General features: G+C 56.8%; 1 protein-coding gene across 4 annotated transcripts in view; it reads left to right on the forward strand.

Moving 5' to 3' along the window:
• The first annotated feature begins 12,528 nt into the window (after positions 1 to 12,528).
• DNMT3A (DNA methyltransferase 3 alpha) overlaps positions 12,529 to 15,296 on the forward strand; it is a 106,688-nt gene continuing 103,920 nt past the window's right edge. For 2 of the 4 annotated variants that reach the window (XR_007135194.1, XR_007135195.1), the window contains exon 1: positions 13,213 to 13,293. The gene's annotated coding sequence lies outside the window, so the exon portion shown is untranslated. Of the gene's footprint in view, positions 12,692 to 13,193; positions 13,294 to 15,296 lie in introns of those variants that run through there. The other 2 variants (XM_047782509.1, XM_047782508.1) reach the window with 2 other exon arrangements.

Genomic DNA, 15,296 nt, shown 5'->3' on the forward strand with positions numbered 1-15,296 from the left:
CGCTTCAGGCCCCTTAGCCCGAAAAGGGCCGCACAGGCCAGGTCTTTCCTGGACGCACAGGCCTCAGGCTGCGGTGCTGGGGATGTGGGACCTGGTGCTGCCGGGGCCTGAGCCCACGCCTGGTGCCAGGTGGCTCACAATCCCCCAGGGAGTCTCCCAGGGCTGGCGAGGGCTGCTCAGGCTTGGGGCACTGATTCCGCTCCCGGCACAGACGGGCACGGAAGCCACTTCAGCGCTCAGAGGGTGGCTCTGAAGCACCGAGACAACCTCTGCCTCCCGATGTGGCCTTCACGTCACAGAAAAAAACCACTTGGGGTGGCGGCTGGGGGCTGATCCGGGAGTGCCAGGTGAGGACCAGGACAGGCTGGGGAGGGCCACCTCACAGGCTTCGCCCCACCACCAAGTACACGCACCCCACCCCCACCCCCACCCAGGAACTAACTGCCCCTCAGTGGGTGAGGCCATTTGTTCAAGCCTCTGAAATACCAAGATCCCGTCCGGTCTTTGGTCCCGGGGCAAAGAGGCTGGTTTGCCCTGGACGGAAGCTCACCCTCTCTGAACGACTGCCCCTTGGCCGGAGATGCTGGGCTCTGCACACACCACTCCGAGACTGCGGGAGGGTTCTCTACAGACCAAGCAGGATCTGCTTCATTCCCGCACTGAACAAATATTTGTCGAGCACCTACTATGTGCCAGGCGTATTCCAGGCCCTGGGGATACAGGAAAGAAGGAGCCAGTGCAAGCGCCCCGGGAAGCTTGCCTTCTGGGCCAGGAGACAGACAACGAACAATCATGTAACAGCAGGAGGTGGTAAATGCTCAGGGAAAACCGAGGTGACATTTAGAGAGTGAGTCATGGGGCCGGGCAAGTGCATGAGCCCTTCCGGGGGCCCGGTCTCTGCCCCTACTTTTTGGGTGAGCGAGGAGAAAATATGCTTATACTTGGCAGGGGGTTCCCCTGGTAAGTCTCCAAGTGAGAGCAAACTCTCTTGTCCTGGCTTTTTATGACTCTCTGGGTCGTGTCCCACTGCTGCCAGCCACCTGGGCCAGACCCTCAGAGCAACTAATCCAGCCTCAGACTAACACCGCCGGCTTCTTTTTGCCTTCCTCCCTCCGCAGAACACTCCTGGCTCCTGGACTCCAGGGCTTTGTTGCACACACCGGTGGGGTTTTAAACATTTGGCCAGTCCTTCTTTGGCTGCCTTCTGCAGGGACAAAGTTTACAGTGCCCCAGCACATCCAGTCCCGGGAGATGGCTTTCTATCTGCAGCAAGAAAAGAATATGCTGGAAGTTACAGACTTTCCAGTGCTTTCCTCCACACTGACCAGACAGTAGGGCAGGCCGGCTGCTCTAGGGTATCCCCAAACCACCTAAAAACTCCTTCTCCTCCTCCCCTGTTTCCCCGCCTTCACAAGGGGGCCCACGAGGTCTTCTGAAATGAGGTCAATTTAACTTCCGTCTTTGGGGGAGTGGTTCTGCTGCCCCTGCACTCAGGACTGCACTGCCTCAAACTCCTGCTCCTTGCACAAAGCACCAGCCGCTTCTCATTGATTGCCGCAAGGGAGTTTTTAAATTTGACATGTGTGTGTAATTGGTGATGCTTGTCTGTGAGCTACTTGAGGTCAGGGCCCAGGTCTGTCTTGTTCAGTGATGGCACGACCCTGCCCAAGGTCTGGCAGAAAGGGGACGCTTAACAGTCAGGTGTGCAAATAAAATATACCCCCAAGTACAATCCATTAGGTTGATGATATATGCATACAGCAGCCAAAGACTAAGGAAATAGGAAAAAAGAAGAGGTTTTGGCTGAGTGGTAGACCCTAAACCTTAGCTCCTTTATAGATATATCTGTCATAAATAGGTCCGACCAAGAATTTTTCCTGGTGTGTAAATTTGAGATGTCTTATAAAAGTATGAAAGTATGAAAAATGGAAATTCAATAGTAAAGAAAAAAATCACATCACACAAACCCTCAGTTAATTGTAAAAACAAACATCACACACATTTTCTCCCCCCCACCCTCGCTCTCGCTCTGTATGTCTCTCGATCTCGCTCTCGCTCTCTCTTGCGCTCGCTCTCGCTCTTTCTCTGTCTCTCTACCTCCGTCTCCCAAGAAGCTCCGGCGCTTTGACTGAGGGCTGACCTGCTCTGGACACGGAAGGAAAGCAAGACAGCACCCAACCAATCAGAAGTCAGCACCGCCAAAGCCCCGCCCCCCACGGGGATGACGGACAGCAGGCTCCGCCCCAGCTCAGCGCCACCTGGAGGCCGAGGCGGACGAACGCGGCGACTGCCAGGAGGCCTCTCTGCCAGGAACGCGCTGAGCCTCCGCGAGTCTTCCTGGCCCGTGCGGTGGAGTGACTGGTGTGGCCTCCGTCCGCACGAGTCAGGCCGCTTACGGGACTGCGGTGGGGTCCCCGAGGGCGGAGCCGCTGAGGAGCCGTCGACAGGTGTTCACCGTTTCACCCAAGTGACTTTTCCCACACTTTCCGCTACTTCCTGTTGTAAGTGACCCTCCTTGACCAGAAGAATGGGTTGGATGAAGAAAAGTGGCTCTGAAAAGCGGCACAGTAGTGGTTGTAAATGCTTCATTAGCATCTCTTTGGGGCCCAACCTCCCTAGAGCGGAGCGCACGCGGAGAGGGGGTGGCGCCCTCTCCCTGGTCCCCAGTCGGTGGGGTGAAGGTGCCCAGCCCACCCGCTTCCAGCTGGTGGCTCACAAGTCCCTGGAGGGGCCCAGACCTCAAGACAGCCAGCGTGTCTCCCGCTGCCCCCAAGCTGGCCGGCCCGACCGGGTGGCGATCAGCCCCTGCTGTCCCTCATTTTCAGGGCGCAGAACTGAAAAAGCCCTGTTCCTGTCATGTTCCTTGTTCCTAATTTGAAAAGAGGCCTGAAGTCACAGTCAAGTAGCCTGTGCTGGGGGTAAATTGGGGCTGACACTGCTGGCGCCCCTGAGAAAGGCCTCTATTTCCCCCCATTGTTCTGATTTCCTCCTAGTTCCCTTGTCCCCAGAAGCCTGCAAAGCCCAGTGCTGGTCAGAAGCATTAATTCGCCGTGGCCCAGGTCCTCCCCCATCCAAGCCTCTTCTTTCCCTCTCCTCTGCTCTCCTGCCCTATTTCTGACCCACAAACCCCCGGGAGAGCAGGTCACATTCAGCCCCTGGAAATTCAGTAATTGCAGAATAAAAGGCTTGGTCTTCAGTGAAGAGCTTTCTGGGGTAGGGCGGGCAGGTGGGTTTTCTGAATACTCTTTGGAGGCTGGGAACCTAGGATGCTGTGGGGGGAGGATGCTGCAAGGGGAGGGCCTCCCTCAGTGGGTGAAGGATCAGGTGTTGCCATGAGCTGTGGTGTGGGTCGCAGATGCAGCTTGGATCCTGTGTTGCTGTGGCTGAGGTGTAGGTTGGCAGCTACAGCTCCAATTCGACCCCTAGCCTGGGAATCCCCATATGCCATGGGCGTGGCGCTAAAAAGCAAAAAAAATAATTAATTAATTACATTAATAAATAAAACAGCTTCCTGGTGTTCAGACCTCTTGAGCATGGGCTGGTCCCAGTGACTTGTTTTTCACCAAGAGGTAGGGCCAAAGCTTCGCAGAAGCTTCGATTACTTCGGAATGGAAGTCTGGCCCTCCTGCTCTCTCTCCCGCTCACTCTGAGGAAGCCAGCTGCCCGCTTGGGAGCTGCCCCGCGGAGAGGCCTGAGAGGCGAGGAACTGGAGGCCGATGGCCAGCGCTGAATTGAAGCCCTAGTGGAGCAACACACAAGAAACTGAATCCTGTCAGCGACCCCGTGAGTGAGCTTGCAACGGGACCCTTCCCCACTGCCTCTCGGGGTGACTGCAGTCAGACCCCTTGATTGCACCCTGTGAGAGGCCCTGAGCCCAAGGACCCCACCAAGGCACCCACAGATTCCCGACACACAGAAACTGTGAGATAATTGATGTTTAACAAGCCACCAAGATTTGGGTTAATTTGTTATGCAGCGTGGATAACAAATACACTCCTTTCTCCTCATCCCCTGTCACCTTGTCCCTGCTAAGCCTCTTTGTCCTTGGCCTCCATGCACTCCTCTGGTTCGCCCCTCGCCTCCCTGGGCCCCCCTCCTTGGCCGTCATCTCTCCCACCCCTAATCGTGGTCTCTCTCCGCATCTCTGCCTCCACACTCCCTGGAGAGCCCCTCGTTCATGCCTTTGGTAAGGAGTAAGTACTGTGTCTATGGAGATATTCTCCCAGGCGGTTCCCTCCTTCCGCCCACTCAACTGTGCTCAGTTCCATTTCTCCTCTGGCCCCTGAATATATACTTTATCTGGATGTTACTATAACAACCTACATCGGTGAATATGTCTCTCCTCGTCATCTCCGTGTTCCGTCAGCGATAGCTGTTCCCTTCAGAAGGCACCTCAGAGCATCCCCTTAACCCCCCGCCCGAGCCGAGCACACATCTGCTTCCCCGTTGCCTCTCTCCAATTGAGACTCACCTCCCTTACACACGACTTCCAAACGTCAGATTATCACTCCCTCCTGAGTCTCCACGCTGCCCACTGAACCTGCCTGGTGTTTCCCACCAGGGCCTTCTGTGGCTCATGCACACGGACCAGGGTTCACACCACCTGCCGGTCCTCCCATATTCTGCCTCTGCGCCCTGGGGCAACTTGATGCACCTCCTTGGTTTTCTGACCTGTAGCTAAAACTACAGGTGTCCTTTAGCAGGTGACTGGTATATCTGTGCCATGAACTACTACTCAGCGATAAAAATCAAGGCACAGTGGGTTAATGATCCAGCTTGTCGCTATGGGGGCCCTGGTTCCATCCCTGGCCTGGTGCAGTGGCTTGAGGATCCCGCATTGCTGCCGCTGTGGAGTAGGTTGCAGCTCCAGCTTGGATCTATCCCTGACCTGGGAACGTCCATATGCCTTGGATGTGGCCAAAAAAGAGAGAGAGAGAGAAAAATGAAGGCACTCTTTTTTTTTTTTTTTTGTCCTTTTAGGGGCTGCACCCCGGCACGTGGAGGTTCCCAGGCTAGGGGTCAAATTGGAGCTGTAGCCACCGGGCCTACACTATAGCCACAGCAACACAAGATCTGAGCCGTATCTGAGACCTACACCACAGCCCATGGCAACACCAGATCTTTAACCCACTGAGCAAGGCCAGGGATCAAACCCGAGTCTTCACGGACCCTAGTCAGATTCGTTTCCACTGCGCCATGATGGGAACTCCTGAAGGCACTCTTGATACACACAGACAACCAGGATGAATCTCCAGAGAATTATGTTGTGTGAAAAAAAGCCAAGCTTCAGAGGTTATGCACTGTATGACTCCATTTAGAAGCACTGTTGAAACATGAAAACTATAGCAGTGGGGAATGGATGCGTAGGTGTTGCCCAGATGAGCAGTTGCGGGGGTCGGGGCTGGAGGGGCGAAGTGGGTGTGCCGTGAAAAGGCAACTGAGGAGTCTTGGGCTCATGGAAATGCTCTGTACCGTGATCACGTCCGTGTCAATACCTGGCTGTGGACTTCTCTGCTGGCTCGGGGCTTGAGCATCACAGCTGTGGCTTGGGTTTGATCTCCGGCCTGGGAACTTCTGCATGCTGACAGCACGCCCCCAAATAAGTAAATAAATAAGCTGTCGAGATATTACATTTAGGTTTTGAGAGATGTTATCCTTGGGGGAAACCGGTAAAGGGTATAGGGGATTTCTCTGTAGTAGTTCCTACAATTGCATGTGAATCTAAATTGATCTGGAAAGAAAGAGTTTAGTTAGGAAAAGAAACCCCCTTTATTGAGGTACGTGGAACTCAACTCATGACCCAGAAGGTACATCACTTGAAAAAAGGGAATGAATGAAAAAACAAAAAATCACTGCTTTTTACCCACTAAAGTGTTTGAATGTGAAGAGTAGTAACACAACCACAGGTTTCCCATCTTTGATGCTGACCTTGAGTTGCATCCCCGTAGACGTGGGGTGGACTGTGGGGTTGCCCACCGTGCTCCCCTGAGACCATGAGATCCAGTTCAGTAGGGGGCAGCTCCTCTCCTCTTCCCTCGGGAGGAGCAGTGAAAAGCAGGGAGAACCTGCTGGGGAAGGGAGGCTGCGGCAGGCTCGGGGAAGCTCTTTAAGGCAGGATAACTGGGTCTAAGGGTGTCCAGGGACAGAGGGGGGGAGATCGGGGCATTTCACGATGGGCAGAACAAGTCCTCACCCTCCTGGAAGCCCAGGATGCGCGGGCTGATCAAAACCCAACCATCCTCCAGGCCCCCGCTCGGATCCCATTTCCTCAGAGACACCATCGCTCCAGCCCAGAGCCCTTCCTGTTGAGCCCCACAGATCAGCTCATGATTAACTGGATAGGGCTGGTCTGGACTGGGTTGTGTGTAAACTCCTCACGGGCAGAGACCATCTCACCAGGGCCCTCGGCACAGTGCTAGGCACAGAAGCCACAGTATAAAAAGACCTGTTGGCCTTTTTGTACTGTCAAAGGGATAACCCGCCCAATTCATGAAGAGGCCTTTGAAATCAAGAAGAAAGACCCACAACCTGATAGAAAAGTGGTCAAGAGATTAACTGAGAAGTCTCTGTTTATAAATGCAAATGGTCCTTAAACATAGGAGAAGATGTTCAGTCTCCTTGCAAAACAAAATGAATAGTGAGACACCATGGCTGACCTAACGGATGGGGGAACAAAGCCAAGATTTTAGCAATTCCTCAATTGGCAGCATTCTCTTATATATATTCCTAGTGAGAAGGCAAAACATTACAACCCCTGGGGGTAATTAAAAAAAAAATTTTTTTTCCTTTTTGGTAGTGCCCACAGCATGTGGAAGTTCCTGGGCCAGGGATCAAACCCGAGCCCCAGCAGTGACAACACCAGATCCTCAACCCACTGAGCCACCAGGGAACTCCTAAAATTTTTTTCTTAAAAAAAAATTCAAACTTACAGAAAAGATTCAAATACAGTAAAAGAATTTTTTTTCCCCAAACCATTTGTGGAGAAGTGTCAGCACTTCCTCAACCTCTTCCTGACTTTCAGAACCTTGACACTTGGAAAAATACAAGTTGGCTATTTCGTAGAACATCCCTCACTTTGTGTTTGCAATGGTCTGATGTGTGTCTTCTCTCAAAATTCATCTGTTGAAACCTACCCCTGCAAGGCGATGGTAGGATGGGGAGGGGATTAGGTCATCAGGCCAGAACCCTCCTGATTGGGATTAGTGCTCTTGTAACAGAACCCCAGAGGGCTAGTTTGTTCCTCCTACCACGTGAGGACACAGAAAAAGAGATGGCTGTCTGTGAACCAGCAGGTATCACCACTCATCCGTCTGCTGGCATCTGCATCTTGAACTTTTCAGCCACTGCAACTGTGAGATATTGAGGGTTTGCTGTTTATAAACCACCCAGTCTACGGTACTTCGTTACAGTGGCCCAAATGGCCTAAGACGGGGCTTGTCTGATGTCTTCTTAAGACTAGATTCAGGCGATGCATCTTTGGCTGGAACACATATCACAGAAACAGTATTCACGGCTTCCTGTCAGGTGGTGAATCATTTCCATTTGGTCCATTGCTGATGATGTTCTCTTTGATCCTTTGATTCAAGGGCTTTTCCACTGTAAAGATACTCTTTCCCCTTTTGTAATTAGTAAGGGTTTTGCCAGGAAGTACTTTGAGACCATGTACATATCCCATTGCTCATTATATCTGCAATTTATTCATTTATTTATTTCTAGCACTGTGGACTCACAGATTCTTATTTTATGCAGTGGGTTTATAATCTGTTGATATCATTATTTTGGTGCTGAAATTTTCCCATATTTTGCCAGTGGGAGCCCCTTCTGTATGCCATCATTCTTTGGACACTTCCTTACTTTTGAAGGATGGCATATTCTTGCTCCTTGCTTGACCGAACTCTGGAATCTGTCATTTCTCCAAAAAGCTCCAGTTCCTTTTCGTGAAGAATGGTGTTTAGAAACCAAGATCAGAGCACGAGGTGTACTCATTGCTGTTGAGGTTTCATTGCTTCTATGTGCTCTCAGTGAACAGAAGAGGAGACATGTATGTGTGTACATAAGACACGTAAATATACACACATACACTTTACATCTGTGTTTATTTTTATATCTGTCAATATACAGGTGAGGCGCAGGCCTCAGGTGAGAGGCAGAGGCTGAGGTGTCTCCTGGAGGAAGGGACTGAATGGGCCTCTAGAAACAGGGGAGGGTAGTTCATGGCAGTTGCTGTGGGAAATCCAATAAGAGGGTTAAAAGAATTGAATAAAAGGACTGTGTCCTGGCACAGGCAAAACCATACAGAATAAATTTGTGTCTTTATGATTTTCTCTGTGAATGAGGATAACGACGTTTTATGAGTTACAAAGCATTTTTATTTCTCCTCTTTGTCATAATGCTCACAGCTTCTGTGGTGGCACATGCAGAGCCATCCACTCAGTAGCTTTGGGTCTTTAGGGGGGCTAGTTACTGGCCCAAGGAATTCCCAGGAAATGCGCTGACTGGCAGCTGGCTGAGATTTTAAGGAAGTGATATCACCATCCTTATGCCCAGGAATTGTCCAACCTCTGAAGGAATCAATCTCCAGGAAGCCTTGACCATCCCAATAGGGAGCTGGCCTTCTCCAAAGGGGACTTTTTCCCTGCCAGGACCTCAGGCACAGCCATGGAGGACAATGAACTAGGGAGCTCCTCCCAGGAAATCAGACCATGAGCTGGCTCCATTGTGGAGTGAGCCCTGGCTGCCCCACCAGCAGGGTGGGTAGGCCACCCCTGTGTGCTCTTTCTCGTGTCCTCTCTTCCAAGCTTGGTCTTCACTGTGGATAATCTCTTTTATCTCCACCATCATATATTTGGTGTTGGGGGGGGTGGTTCAATTTATAATCTAGCCTCTCTTGCAGATAATAAGAAGCCACATGTAGGAGTTCCCTTCGTGGTTCAGTGATTAACGAACCCAACTAGGAACCATGAGGATGCAGGTTGGATCCCTGGCCTCACTCAGTGGGTTAAGGATCCTGCGTTGCCATGAGCTGTGGTGTAGGTCGCAGACGCAGCTCGGATCTGGTGTTGCTGTGGCTGTGGTGTAGGCCGACGGCTACAGCTTTGATTCAACCCCTAGCCTGGGAACCTCCACATGCTGAGTGAGGGTGTGGCCCTAAAGGGAAAAAAAAGAAGCCTCATGTAGACTATTGAAGGAATGCACATTACTCAGATCCTGATTATCTTCCTTTGGGAAGGAGAGTAAGCGGATTTTTAATTGTAGACGGTGACGGTTGTTTATTTTAGTAGGAGCATTTAAAAATATCTTTTTATGGAGGTGAAATTCACATAGCATTCCATTAACCATCGGAAGATGTCCAGTCCGGTGGCATTGAGTCCATCCACAATGTGCAACCACCACCTCTATCAAGTAGCAAGAATTTTTTAAAAACACATGCATGGGGAAAAGAAGGCATACCTGGGTGCTGGGTGGCCATTGGGTGGCGTGCAGGGGGTTTGCCCAGTGCCCCTGGCTTTGGAGAACAACCCTGCCCCTTCTCCACGGGGTGCTGGCTGGATCTGTCCTCCCCAGACCACCTCCTGCACCCACTTAAGGGCTGGGCATGTGGTCCGCACTATCTCACAGGCTGCAGAACATGGTTCAGAGCGGGCTTGTGACAAAGTCAGAACAACGGAAGTAATCCTCGGGGCGTTTTTTTTTTATGGCCACCCTCGTGGCATATGGAAGCTCCCGGGCCAGGGCTTGAATCTGAGCCTCAGCTTTGACTAATGCCACAGCTATGGTAATGCTGGATCCTTTAACCCCCTGAGCTGGGCCAGGGATTGAACCTGTGCCTCTGTAGTGACATGAGCCGCTGCAATCAGATTCTTCACCCACTGGGCCATCACGGGAACTCCCCCTCAGGACTTTTCTGCTACGGGTGGTACCAGGAGTGAGGGCAGCACTGAAAAATGAAACAGGACAGTTGTGTCTCAGACCTTGAGGCTGGGCTGGCGTGTTGTTAAAAGACATGGAAGCCTTACGTCCTGGAAGCAAGGGGGCCTTCCTGAAGGACAGGAAATTACGTTCTTTCACTGGGATTCTAAGTTGGGAGAGTGTGAACGTGAGACTGCTGCCCATCACCTTGGAGTCTGTTTAAAGTAGGGAAAAGCGGCGACACAGCGGGGAGTGCACAAGAGTGATGGCGAGAGCGCTCCCTCTGGAGCTGGTATTTGAGTCCCTGGACTTGTCTATTCCTGAATCCCCAATCCTGGGCTTCCCAATGGTCTAAACTCTGAACGACTTAATCTTTTTGTTTGTTTAAGGTGCTTTAGGCAGGATCTGTCACTTGTTTGTTACCGCAGATGGCTGAAGCCACCCTAGCATGTTCTGACTATTACTGCTCCTCAACCCAGATGATCTAGGGTCAACCAGGACACTGGTCGGGCAGCAGTAGGGCAGACACAAGCGAGGGGGCAGTAGGAGCCCCAAGGCTCAATCAGCCTGAGCTGGACCCTGTGTGATGTGTGGGGAGGAGGGCCCAGGAGGGTTAGCTGGCACGGCTGTGTCCCTTCTTGGGGCAGCCTGGAGGGTCCTCCTCATGCCAAAGATGTCAGGGCCAGGCTCTGGAACCAACCCTGTAGCCACATGGCTGCTTCTTACTGCGCACAAACAAACCTCCCAACATGATCCCCTTGGGCCTCTTGACGCCAGCCACACAGACGTCCAAGGTCACACACATCATAGGCTCCCAATGATTTCATCATAACAAGTTCTACTGGATGGCTATATTTTTTGTCTTTTTAGGGCCGCACCCGCAGCATATGGAAGTCGCCAGGCTAGGGGTCAAATCGGAGCTGTAGCCGCCAGCCTAAGCCACAGCAATGCAGGATCCAAGTCTTATCTGCGACCTGCACCACAGCTCACGGCAACGCCGGATCCTTAACTCACTGAGTGAGGCCAGGGATCAAAGCTTTATCCTCCTGGATACTAGTTGGGTTCGCTACCAGTGAGCCATGACGGGAACTCCTACTGTATAGAAACTTGCCCATCTTGACCCTAAGAATTTCAGCTTAAGAGTAACTATGATGTTTTAAAGTAACTATAGTGATTTCAGAGTCAGATGAAACAGCTTTGAATCCTGACTCTGCTCTTTCCAACTTGTGTGGCTTTGACTGAACCTCAGTTTCCTCACCTGTAGAGTGAGCCTGACACATGCTACCTCATAGGATTGGTAAGGACTAAGGGAAAAGTGCCTTAACCTGGTGCCTGGCACTGGGGACAGTCAGTAAACTGTCACTGCTCTTTGGGGGCAGTCTCATATAAGCCCTTAAGGAATGGAGAAGTATGGCAGCTTTTCTAAAGGCATTTTCCTAAACATGGTCCTCCCCTTAGCCAAGCTTAGCGTGTCTGTGGATGCCCATCTTGATGGTGAGAGCAAAGTGGCAAGGAGCCTGCGATTCATTCAACCTTTACTGAGAACCCACTATGTGCCAAGTGCTGGGCTATAGAGATGACAGAGGCTGTCTCTGTCCTCTTGGAAAGAATATCCCAAGTGTCTGAAACTGGCAAGGGGGAGACCATGGATAGCAGGGTCTGACATTGGTGGCATGGGGTGGCCACTTGACTGAGGGTGACACTGAAAAAGGCCAGGACAACTGTGTGGAGAACGGCCTGTGACCTTGAGGCATGGGGAGTGGCAGACTGACGGACCCAGAAGCATTGGAGGGCTTCCGAAAGGAGAATCTCTTAGATGAAAGGTCAGCTCCGTGTTCCAAAGAGTTAGGTAACTTAGTTCCTGCGACCCTTGAAGGGTTGACGTTGCTGGGGGCAGAGGGGAAAGTAGGACTGGTTTCAGCAGTGAGGGCCTGGGTGCCCACAAGTGGGATGGGGGGTGCCTGGAGAAGGAAGCACACCATGTCCTGGGCAGGGAGCTCAGGGCACTGCCACGTAGTTGAGGCACTAGGTGGAATGGGGGTACACAGTGGGGGATGACTGGTAGACACAAAGGCAGAAGGGGGAGCCAGACTGGGGAGTCGGGAGTGGGGGGGGGGCAGCGCCAAGCCCCTAGAGGTAGCAGTTGGGAGAGTGATGAGCAGAGGATGACTGTGCTGATGGAAGGAGACAGAGATGCCCCAAGTCAGAAACCTGGAGCCCTGGAAATGAGAACAACCCCCACGGTAAAGGGGTGAGTAAGCACGAGGGTGGAGTGTAGGTGTGCACAGAATCTTAGAGCTGGAAGGGATTTTCAATGTCATTTAGTTCCACCTCCCACTCCTGAAGTCTTTCAGTCTTCCACTGACCAACTGAGGGCACTCAACTCCACTTGGACACCTCAAGGTACGGGGAACTCACTACCTTAAAGGGGGCTCATCCCATAGGGGTGCTTGGGTCTCCAAGACGCCTGAATGGGCCTGGCGCCCCGACCTTGGCCCTCCTGAGTGGGCTGGCCTCCACTCGGCGGCGGCACCTGGAGGGGGTGGCGGGTGGCATGGGGTTGCAGCGAGGATGGGCCGGCGCTGCTGTCCCCAGCCCCAGTGCTGAGGCAGGCAGAGTGCAGTGGGCTCTGGTGGAGGTCGGGAGAACTGCAGGGCGAAGGCCGCCGGGGGCTCCGCGGGCTGCCAGGGGGGAGGCACTTGACACCGGCCGGGGGAGAGGAGGGGCCGCTGTCCCTGAGGCCAGTGCTGGATGCGGGGACCCAGCGCAGAGGCAGCGCCAGGTAGCGGGGAGCCCCTCGGGGAGATGGTTGCCGCAGGCCCCCGGTGGAGTGGCAGAGAGCGCGGCCAAGGCGGGGTGCCGGGGCCCAGCGCAGAGTCGGGGCGCTGCGGGGTCCGGCCCTCCGTCCCATAGCGTGAGGGGATCCCCAGCGGGTCCGCAGGGGCCGGGAAGTCGGGCCGAGGGCGCTAGGACCGGCCGCGCGCCCAGGCCGCTCCCGCCGCGGCGCCCCGGGGCCCCCCAGCCGGCGCTGCCTCCCGGGCCGGCTCCGCAGCGCCGGGGCCCGGGCCAGCGCGGCCGCGGGGGGCGAGCAGCGGGCGGAGGCCTGGGCCCGCGGGCGGCCGTAGGGAGGGAAGGAGGAAGGCGGAGAGAAGGGGTGGGAGGGGGGGACCGGGCGGAGGAGGCGGAGAGAGGGAGCGCGACAGCGAGCGGAGGGAGGGAGCGAGCGAGCGAGGCAGGCAGGCGGGCCGGGAGGGAGGGAGGGCGCGCGGGCGGCGGCGGCGGCGGCGGCGGCGGCGGCGGCGGCGAGAGCAGAGGACGAGCCGGGACGCGGCGCCGCGGCACTAGGGCGCGCAGCCGGGCCGGCCCGACCCCACCGGCCACACGGTAATGAGCGCCGCTGCTGGCGGCCCGGGAGGCCGGCCCGGAGGCGGGCGGGGAGGAGGGGAGCCGGGCGGGGGGCACGGCGGCGGGCAGTGCCCGGCTCGGGGCACGCTCCCGGACCCTCGCAACTCGGCGCCGGGCGCTCGCGGGGCCAGGGCTGCGGGCTGCGACGGCGGGCCAGGCTGGCCGGGGCGGCGCGGGGGATTTGAGGGTTTGTTTATGTCCCCGCGGGCTCGGCAGGCGCCCCCTCCCGTCCCGCCCGCTCACGGCGCGGAGCCCCCTCCGCGCCCCCGCCCGGCTCCGGGCTCAAGTTCAAGTCTATACAATGCCGCGGGGGGCCCCTCCGCCGCCGGCCTCAGCGGCGGTGCCCGGCTCGGCGCTGCCGCAGGGGCCCCGGCCTGGCCGCCCCCGCCTTCCGGGCCCTGCCCCCGCCCCGGGGCCGCGCCTGGGGCCTGCGGCCGGGACGCCGGAGGGCGCGGACCCCGACCCGGAATAATCGGCTCCCGCCGCGGCCCGCAGGGAGCGGGGGAGGGGGGCGGGGGCCGGGCCCCGCGCAGGCTCCGCGGCGGCGGCAGAAAATGGCAGCCTGGCACGACCCGGCCCCCCGCCCCTCCCCCCGGCTCCCGGCCCTCCTCGGCCCGGCCGGGCGGGGGACCCGGGAGGCCCCCGGGGGCGGACCGAGGGGTGATCGGGGGGCCGGGCCGGGGAGCGCTGCGCTGCGATCTTCCTCCGGCCACCTGTGGCTGGGGGTGCGGGGTGCGAGCGGATCTGGGAGGGGCGGCGGGGGTGGGGAGAGTGCCACTTGGGGGGCACACCTCTCCGCCTAGAGCCGGGCCGCGCGCTGGGGGGACGTCGTGCCTGGCTCCTCCCTGCCCCCGCCTCGGGCCGTGGGAGCCGGGGCGGCGGCGGCGGCGGCGGCTGTGGCGGTGGTGGCGGCGCCGCAGTGTGGGGGCGGGGCGGGGGCGGGCGAAGATCCCGGGCCGGGGCCGCGGGGGCCGGAAAACGCAGGGGTGGGAGCTGCGGGGCTGCGGCCCCGAGCGTTGCGGGTGGGGGCGCCTGGGGTCGCCCCCTGCAGCAGCACCCACCCTCCGGCACACACTCACACGCACGCGGACACACTCACGCACACGCACCCCCGCTGGGCCGGTGCAGACGTGTCCTTGAAAGCTTCGCATCTGCACGGTGAAGGACGAGGCCTCGCCGAGCCTGTGGATCGGGGTGCTCGGCCCCAAGTCCCTGCGCCCCCGGTGACCCCAAGCTTCGGAGCCGCAGGCGGCCTCGGTCCGTGTCCCGCCCTCACCCCGGCTCCCCTCCCCCAGGCCGCCCTGCCCTCCCTCCCCCTCAGCTCGGACCGAGCTGGCAAGGGTCCAGGGCCCGCCCCCGGCCTCCCCCAGCCCCCCATCGCTGGGGCCCGCGGCCCTCCGGCTGCCAAACTGCATTTCGCTTTCCTGGAGCCTCCCTTCTTGGGGGCACCCACTCCCTTCCCTCCCCCTCGACTGTTATTTCCCCCTTTCTCCCCATCCTCTCCGTCCTCCCTCCTCACTTTACTGCAAAGCCAGTTGAGTAGGTGTTGGCGCCCGCCCGGGGTGGGCAGTGAGGGGCTCTCCAAGCCGGCTCCGGGGGGAGCCCCCCGCGGCTGCACCTTGACCCAAGATGGCGTCGTGCACCCAGCTGGGCAGCACAGGCCTGCGGCAGGCGCGGGAGGAAGGGCCCGGGCCCCAGGCGCCCCGCTCGCCCCCTCCCAGACCAGCAGGGACAGGAGCCTGCAGGAGAAGAGCCGGCCGCCCTGTGACCCAGCGTGCCCCTCGCTGCCGTGCCCAGAGACTGCCATCAGCATCCCTGGGGGACTGGTCAGTCTTCATGTTTCACCCAGGGCTGCCAGCGGCTGAAGCGGCCTCCTGGGCTGGCGGGCTGCGAAGGGATCCTGGGATCAGGTGCTGCTCGGCTGTGCCTCCTCCCTCCCAGGCAGATGTGACAGCTGCAGCCAGGGAAGCTTTTCTCCTTAG

Source organism: Phacochoerus africanus, chromosome 5 (genome assembly GCF_016906955.1).
Source record: "Phacochoerus africanus isolate WHEZ1 chromosome 5, ROS_Pafr_v1, whole genome shotgun sequence".
NCBI lineage: Eukaryota > Metazoa > Chordata > Mammalia > Artiodactyla > Suidae > Phacochoerus > Phacochoerus africanus.